This window comes from Melanaphis sacchari, unplaced genomic scaffold (assembly GCF_002803265.2).
Source record: "Melanaphis sacchari strain LSU unplaced genomic scaffold, SCAv2.0 Contig7_pilon_pilon, whole genome shotgun sequence".
NCBI lineage: Eukaryota > Metazoa > Arthropoda > Insecta > Hemiptera > Aphididae > Melanaphis > Melanaphis sacchari.
The window spans coordinates 3862764-3872934 of NW_020271560.1; positions in this window are offsets into that span (position 1 = coordinate 3862764).

Sequence of the window (10171 nt, forward strand, 5' to 3'; positions counted from 1 at the left end):
TGAATACGTTTGGTTGTATTTTCTTTTTTCTTTTCAATTAAAACCACAGTCATTCAGTTTTTTAAAGCTATAAACTGTGAACATTTACAAAAATAGTATGGGAAAAAATGCCAACAATTTGGACAGTTTCTAAGTTTATACATACAAAAATTAGTTATTTTTTGGACTATCACTGTAACATAATATATCAAAAAAAAAAAAAAAAAAACGATCCCATTTTTACGGTAAAGAAATAGAGGAAATTTAATTTTGAAAAAATAATTAACGTATGCACAATATTTGCATACACATTATATCTTGTAAATGGATGATATAATATTATTTTACTTTAATTATACCTTTGTTTTTCGACATATTAATTCTTGTTTAATATTTTTTTTTCCTTAAGACTATCAAATATTTAGTACTTTTTCTTTATTAATGGGAATAATTTATACTACCTACTTTATCAATTAGAATTTATAAAAATTTTTTTTATTTTAGTTTTTAGACTTATTTTGTTTTTTTTTTTCTTGTGCTACAAACTTTTAATAGCATTCGATATTTATAATAAGTTTAATTTTTTTCATTCAATTTGTTTGTAATTTGTTTTTTTTATTATTATTATTATTCAAAATCAACATAAAGTGCTTTAGTACAAATATAAAACATTATTGATTTACTTAAGATTTTCTTTTTAATTGAATTGGTTTTTTTTTTTTTTACAAATAAAAACTGTTTCAATTTATATTATTAATTTATTCAGTGGACAAAATGCGAAATTCAATTTGCAGTTTAGTATGAAAAGATTAGTCAATCAATATTTTTTTATAAAAATATACATTTAATTTTTCTTTAATATTATATATTATAGTAAATTATTTTGAATTTTCAACAACATCGTTTCGACGACGGCAAACCACTAAAAGAGTGGACAAAGTATTTCCCTCAAGTCTCTGAGGATACCATTAATTTCTGAGTAAACGGAACACCTGCTACCACTTAATCACATCTGTTTAAGGGCATTACCTGATAGCACAAAAAAAAAAGTAGCAATAATAATGATAATTATAATTTAAATAGGCATAATTTACACCAAAATAAAAAAATGTAAATTTAATTACTTATACATTTATAATAAAACGTTAAAAATATGTCTTATAATATTATAATTTTTAATATCGATTATCTGTTGAATATTATAATAAATTTAAAAATACTTGGAATATAATACATTAATTAGTATTGCATATAAAATGTATTTATAATTATAACAAAATAATAATGTTTTGTTTTTAATAACAAAGTTAGACAAATTACAATCTATATTAAACAAAATAATAAAAAAATATTTTTGTGAGGGTTTACAGTGAAAATAAAAAACTCCTTTTTGAAGCTAGTACAAATATCCTACACTTAAGGATATATTTACCATAAAAAAAGCAAAATGACAGATGAAATTAGTAAAACTGGTAATTCTATAAAACTAGTATATATATATATATATATATATATAAATATATATATACACACACAAAATTAAGCTATAAATTATGAAATCATAACTTATTTAAATTATCTATTCTAGTTATGAATTATGATATTATGATATTATCTAAAATGTATATGGCATGGCTTGGTATAATAAATCTATATAATATAAATATACTTTGATTTAAATAATATATCCCTTGCTAATAAGAACTAAATACTTCAATTATTGTTTTTTTTAATAGTTAATATTACATGTATTCAATATATTTTTTAAATATTTTGAGTAAAATTTAAAAAAGCATAAAATCCTATATGTCTGGTAGAAAGCTTATTGGTTTATACGACGCAAGAGTATTAAGATGTTTGTCGAACTTTAGTTTAACAATTATGATTAGGACGTTCACTGAAGTGGAAAATAAACTAACCAAATAATTGCATCAGAAATATAATTATGTGAGGAGTATTTTCATTTTCCTTAGAAGGTGTTTGGCTACTTTTCATATTACGAAATCGAAACTAGAAGACTTCTTTTTTTGGAAATTTTAAGATGCAATATTTGACTTCTGGTAAAAAAATAAATAAATAAGCACATTAAACGCCTCAAGAATTCATAAAAATATAAAACAAGGAAATAAATCATATTATCACACCAAAACATAAGGATAAAACACTATCATTAATTTGCTTTGTTTACATTTAAATATATAAAATGATAAAGAAAATTAGTATCAATTATAAAAGATTAATTAATGCATATAAAAAAATTACCAACCAATATGTAAACCTTGTGGTAAAATATTTACATTTAAAATCATAATTATAAAATATCACTTTCAATACAACATGCCGCTTCGACTACCTCTTTCCATAAACTAACCACACCACGAATAATAAAATACCTAATCAAATCCAAATCGTAATAGCAGAAAAACGTAAGGTTAGAACCAAGTGACAAAAATTAAATACCCCAAAGATAAGATTAAACTTAATCAATTAAGAAACAAACTTAAAAAGATAATTCGTACGCATAAAAACGAATCTTATAACTCATACGTCGAAGCTTTCACTACAACCAACTGAACCAACTGCTCTCTATTGAAAGTAACTGAATTCCTACTTACCAAGCATCTCCCTTTCTTTGCAAAGAAGACCAATCCTTGGCTATCGCTGACCTTAAAAAATCTAATATACTAGCTGAGCATCTATCAAAATCCTTTACTCCTCATAATATACAGCCTACTTTTTCCCAATTACAAATTGTGGATAGAAGACTCGAATCATTCCTTTCTATGTAATTTCCCGCTAAATCAAGTGTATAATCAAAAAAATTCCCTATTAAAAAATCATCAGGCCATTACCTAATCAGTAATATCATTGCAAAAAAACTTACCCAAAAAATAATCATTATTCTCTTATCGCATATATTTATTATCATATTCAGGCTATCATACTTCCCAAGCACTTGGAAACACTCGGTCGTCATTTTAATCCATAAATTCAATAAATCTCCACAAAACCCTGCCTTATATAGATCTATAAGCATTATTTCAACCTTTTCTAACATATTTGAGAAAATCCAATTAAAAAGGCTCCTCACTCTCGCTTCTTCAAACAACATAATACCACACACTCAATTTGGATTCAGACCAAAACACTCGGCCATACATCAACTACAAAAGACAGTTGATACAATATTCAGCTGTTTGGAAAAAAAAACAGTTTTGTACAGCAGTATTCCTAAATATATTTCAAGCCTTCGATCAGGTTTGGCACGACGGACTATTGTACAAACTCAAGAAGTTCCTACCCGTACCTTATTTTCTTTTAATCAAATCTTATCTGAAAAATCGCTCTTTTACCTTCCGCCTTAACACTACCTACTCAACTCGTCATGTAATCAAAGCAGGAGTCCCTCAAGGAAGCAACATTGCCCCCTTCCTCTACTCGATTTTCACTCACTCAAATATCTACCTTTAACCAATTAGCAAAATTATATTACCATAAATTTCACACTAACTTAAGCTCACACAGTCACCCATTAATCAAACAACTATCTTCTATCTCACTGTCCGGTAACATTCGTTGAAGACTCAAAAGACAGTGGCCGCAAGACCTACTAAGTTAATAACAATCCTTAAAGTACCCGGTCAAGTGGCACTGCTGAATGCCTGCCCATAAATACTACCTCTTATCAATTATAAACCGTTCATCAAATTTACTAATTATACTTAACTGTGTTATATAGATTGTAAATAATTTTAATAACAATAAAAAATAAATATATATGACCTTTAATCAATGACTTTAGTTTCAAAATAAAAAAATGCAACATATTTAACACCCTAAGGCCAATTGGCAATTCCAAATAGTAATTTGTAAAATTCTATATAACTTACATAGTATTATGTATTTGTAAACCTATAAATAAAAATATAACTAAAATTGTTTTAACAAATTTACAGATAATTAATATGCCTTATGGTTTGAGTTATGTAGATTATCATTCCTCAATCTTGGGATCACGACTTTCTTGAAGGTCGCAAATAATATTTTTAAGCTCACTAATATGACGTATAAAATATGTTTGTAAAAAGTACATAAAATATATACTTAGGGATCGCTAAATAATTGAGTAATTAATTTAGATAGTTGTCACGGTAAAAACGTTAAGAAACACTGATGTATTTAACCATGAATAAAAAAAAATAGCATATATTATGCGCTTCATTCCATAAAATAATAAAAATGAAAATTTATTGGTTTATATTACTCTTTAATGTCAATATGTTAAATGAATAAAACACAAAAGCAATAACATAATATCATGTGTATATAAATATCATATTTTAATATAATGTTATCAAGTACCAACTATGTATAAAACCTACAGGATTTTAAAATAAAATAAAATATTTGTGTATTTGGACAAGTTAATTAAACTGTTAAGTTTAAAAAAATAAAAATGATAGAATTTAGGTAACCGATCTTTTATACAGTAGGATGTCTCTGATGTTGATGTTTCTTTATATTGAGCAAGTTAATGTTATTTATACATTGAATTTGATTTAAATGATAAATATTTGAATAAATAAAAAAACGACATTTGACCAAAATATACAGCCTATATTATTATACTTACATATATATATATATATTTTTTTTTGATATTACTATTAAAGTAAAAATTATTTTTAAACATTAAATTTATTATATATTATGATAAATACATCATTAAATATCATGATAAATTATTATTTTTACAGTTTATTATTGATATTACCTTTTTAGTCGATACCACTTTAGTTTAGTACAATGTGATAACTCTTACGATCGTAATATAAATCCGTAAATAAGCTACAATATCTTAAAAATAATTTAAATGTTTTGAAAATGTTATTATGTATATCTATATAAAATATAATACAAGTAAAAGTAGCAAGTCTTTAGGAATAATATTTTTAAATTAAAGCAAAATAATTACAATTGTTATTCTTCGTATAAATATGTTAACTTGTTTAAATTTTAACTTTCTTTACTTATCAAAAAATATATTGAACTTGAAAAACAAAATAAATTGTTTACTATTTTAATCATATTAACGTAAGAAATTAAAACACATCGTTGTAAAATCAATATATTCATTGTAATACCTACTTAGAATCTAAAATTAAAACATAGAAAACTTCCAGAACTAAGTGAAATAAAATATAACAAAAGAAAGTGTATTATACGAAAATATGTTATGCGTATCTATATAATTATACATTCACACAAAAAGTCAAGCATGATATTTTTTTCTTTTAGAATTATATACTGTCAATTATTCAGAGCTTATAATATGATAGTTATATATCTAACCAAGTTATACATTTTGAGAAGAAACTAATGCTCATAATGGAAATTCCTTAACGTTGAACACACACAAATTTCATAAAGTACCAACGTAATACATCAGAATTAAGTTTATGAATGAATTAAAAAAAAAAAAAAAAAAATGTTTGAATTAAATTAAACAATCACAACATAATGTCATAATGAAACTCGATAAATCTGTTCTCAAATTTCTAAGTTTAAAATTGAATAATAGAAATTTAAACTGATACAAATATGTATTATTAATCTTTATAAACTGAGTTTATAGACGTTTAGTTATTCTATTGATGTGTTATAATAAAATTAACTACATCAATATTAGATTATAAACGTTAATTTGGTTGCTTTCGTAGTTAACGTATCTGGTCTTAATGAGTTTTGTTGTTCAACAGAATTTACAAAACCATATTGTATAAAATACATTAAATTTAGGATTGACCTAAATAAATAATAAACTTAACTCGTTTTATAGAATTTGTATGAATTGCCAGCTAAGTATTTAGTTTTGGTAAGTGGTATTAATAATAACTATAGAAATATAAAAAATATAAAATTTTACCAACATTAAATTTTGTTTGAACTATAATGGTTATCAAAATAAGTATATAATATGTTTATATTGAAATAATATAATAATTCTAAAAATACAAATAACTCACACGTTTTTCTCGAACCATCATCCCAAATAATTTCGCGCACAATAGATATTACCAGACACTTCGTTCAACATTTAAGAAAAAAAACAAATAAATAAAGCATTTGAGCGTAGCGAAATTCATAGAAGGCAAACATAATGTATTTTAAAAGCATTTACGAGTTATTATTGCATGTGAACGAATGCCCGCGCGTTGGCATATTATCCAATAATATCTGTTCTTATATAGTTATATCATGGACTCGAAAAACCACATGTAAAAGTCGTCATCGGTAATGAATTTATACAATTTCTTAGTTTACGTCTTCACGGTTCTATGCGTTTTTGTGTATATACTCTCTATAGATATAGTGTGGCATTAAATGTATTATGTTTTGAAAAGCTTGTTTCAAATAAACCTGTGTTATAATATGTATCAACATATATAATAAATTATATACATATAGGTCTTCTAAATCAAAAATGTTATATTTATATGTATATTTAAATAATTGGTAAATACTTTATATATATATATATACATAGGAGTGTGCGTTACTTCTAAAAGAAATCGAATCAATGAATTCAACACAAACACTGGAATTGACAATATATTGTCGCTATTTTCAACCATATATGTCAGATAAATACCTATTCAGCTTATAAAATAACTCAAAAATGTTATTATTATCAAGCTTAACCGAAATCGGTAACACCTTCGCGTATATGGTTGAATGCTAACTCAATTTTTTTAACGCCTTATAAATTGAGGAACTCGAACCGTGAAAACGACAGCTATAGAAAAACCATTCGATTACTAGAACGTTAGAGTAATACGTACACGTATATAAAATATAACACAACAAAGTGGTGTTTGGTTTATTGCTTTTTTGTTTTTTATTAAATAAATAAATATTAAGAAACAACAATAAGCAATTTATAATATGTATGTGTACCTAACCAGTAATCGGGTAATATATTTATCATAAGACACTCATTAATTATAAACACAATAATTCTTAGAAAAAATAAATTTTTATCTTATACTATTTTTATCAATTCTATCGTATTTTCAATTGCGTAAATTGTATAGAGACAGTAAGCACTTTTTTAACCTAACAATTTTTATCCTAATTTGTATTCTAAGATAAAATATTTTTCAGAGTATTTTGATCTATAAAAATGAAATATCAGACAAATAGCTTATAAGTAATAATTATTTAAAGTTTTGATAAAGGTAATACATTAATATTGGTACACCATGGTAATATTAAGTAGTAATCGGCTAAATTTCCACTACTTTATTTTATTTAAACTTTAAACGTTTATATTATCTAATAAACTAATATTGTTTAAAATTTGATTTTAATAAATCGAAATACTCTGAGTAATATTCTAATGTAGAATATGAAAATAAAAATGCATGTTGTATCATTCAAAAATAAAAAAACTAGAAAAAATGGTAAAGACAAACATATTTTCCATAATATACCTAAGTTTTTTCAAAAATAATAAGCTTCAAATGTGAAATGAATAATCCTATATCATAACATATTATTTTATTTATTTATATTATGAGTATTACCTTTTTACATTAATAGTTGCAATATACATTTTAAATTATTAATAGTACAATATTTACAATATAAAATAAATCAGAATGATAATTAAAAACACTTCAAGGAATAACAAAAAGTTGGTTTGCATTGACATTTGATACAAGACGCCTTATTAGTTAGATAGATAGTTGGTTGTCCAAATAAGAATAAAGAATTGAACGTGTGATCTGCTGTGTCTTTGAGAAACTTTAAAATTTAATAGAAATAAAAGGTAAGGAGAAGTATTATTATTTATTACCATTACTTTATAAGCCTTAAATTAATTAATTAATTTAGTTCTAACATTTCTCTGTGATCAGCTAGCGAGTTAAGGTTAAGGAGATCTATAATTAGCGTAAAATCGTGAAGTACTTGATAAATATACACTTAATAAAAAACCAGCGAATCACAAAAAATTAGATTGAAATATTTCTGTTAAATAAAAATTATAAATAGTATGCAGATTCCGAACAATAAAGATATACTCAAGAATCGGACAAATTAACACGCACCAGAGTGTTTTCAATGATTTTTTTAAGTTTTAAATTAAATTGTCCTTTTTACAAAATCAAGTGTTTTAAATATAATTTAAGATGTTGACCACTACTGTTAAAATTTATCTTCTTACTATTAGAGTTCACCGAACAAAAAAATGAGACGCTTCAAAAGTATAACGTGAGTACTTACTCTTTTTCCTAAAATTTACTTAAGTGCACTCAGGCCTATGCTTTACCATAATGCCATTACGACGTTATTAAATAATCGTTTTTTTTTCCTTTTCAACCAAATCGACGGACATTTCAAAACTTAGACAAGCTATAAGCCCTATTGAATAACAATGACCACAGTTTTACGTATAATATATATATATAACATTATAACTATACATTTTATAATAATATAATAGCTCAGTGAAGTGAGTGAAGTATCGTCGCGTCTATAACCCTCGGGATTCATCCAAAAAAAATTTGGATTTCAATGTCAAAACTCTACAATCGCGCACAACGTATTTATTGTGTTATCAAAAATAAACAGTCGGACGTGTATAGTCAATGCCGTTTTATCATTTCAATAATAATTATTTATGTTTAGTGACTCGTATAATTAATATAATGATATTATGTACGCGACACGAGTACGCGACTGAGTACTGCCCTGATTATTTTTAAACAATGTAGTTCACCGTGAAACCAAAATAATAATCAAGGCAATGAAATCTACTATCATTATAAAAAAATAATGCATAATACTTTACATATTTAGAATGACCATTGTGGACTTATTAATATTTTTTGTCATCAAAATTATTTTTTATTGGTTTCCACAAAGGTTTTTCAGGAAAACTGCGAATTAAATAATTGTATATTATACTAAAAATGTCATAGTATATAACAATCTGTCTATTGTCTGACATTCACAACCAAAAATAAATAAAATGGAACAAACATTTTTAAGCTTAAATTTCCGAATGGCATTTATATTATTATTAACAATCGATGAATGTTATCATTGCAGATGTGCCTATGCATAATTATGCGATTATATTGCATAAAGAGTTATTGTTACTTATAGAATTTTAGCTATATGTGGAATAATATTTGAGAAAATTGCTGTTTATCATAATAGTTGATATTTTATTTATCTGCGTACACGATTTGTAGTTACAATATGAGTTTTTATAATAGTTACGTTTTAAAATAATATACTTATTCTATTAAAGTTCACCTCATAAAAAGAATTGCCAAAACATTTTCGACATCCCTGCGATAATCGGTATAACCTGTGTTTCGATTTACATCATTACAGTAATAGTATACTGTAATACTATACTATGTACATATATAATGCTTGAGATATGATCAAAGAGTTTTTTTCAAGAGTCAAGATACGTTTCTAGGTGAACTATTGAATGTTAACCGGTTCAACGGTTAGTGATGGTTACAGATCAATCTCCGCTCAGCAGTTTTGGAAAATTTATTTTTCCTCGAGTTCATTTTTGTAAGGAATTTTGGAAGTATATAATATATACTTTCGACCACCGTTCGAATTTCATTGGACTTGTTTTTGTTTTTTTTTTTTACTAAGTCTGAACGAGGGAGAGCTGTTAGTTTTATTACGGTGTGCGTTTTACTTTTTTTTCCTTTCCTATCCATAAACGCTTTTAACGTTTTATTATATGTATATATATATATATATATATGTGTGTGTGTGTGTGTTTTTTACGAGCAATACTACTACAGCATTATATAATAGTTAATCGATCGGAAATCTTGTTTGCGTTGAACACTACTTTTTTGGTGATCGTAGTTGAAGTAGCCAAGTTTAAGTTTTTTTTTTACAAAAAAGTATGAAGTACAAGATTATCGTAAATAAACGTTAGAACAATTTTATTTCCTTTATTTTTACGTATAGTATTTATTACGTTATAATAATAATATGTGCAACTATAAAATTAACATATTTTCACGTAAGTATCATGTGTAATAAATTACACTTGTATACGATTAGCATTTTATTTTGAACTTGGTTTATTCAATTTTATGAAGCATTTATTTTTCTTTAAATTTGATTTATTTAGGTATATTCATTTATT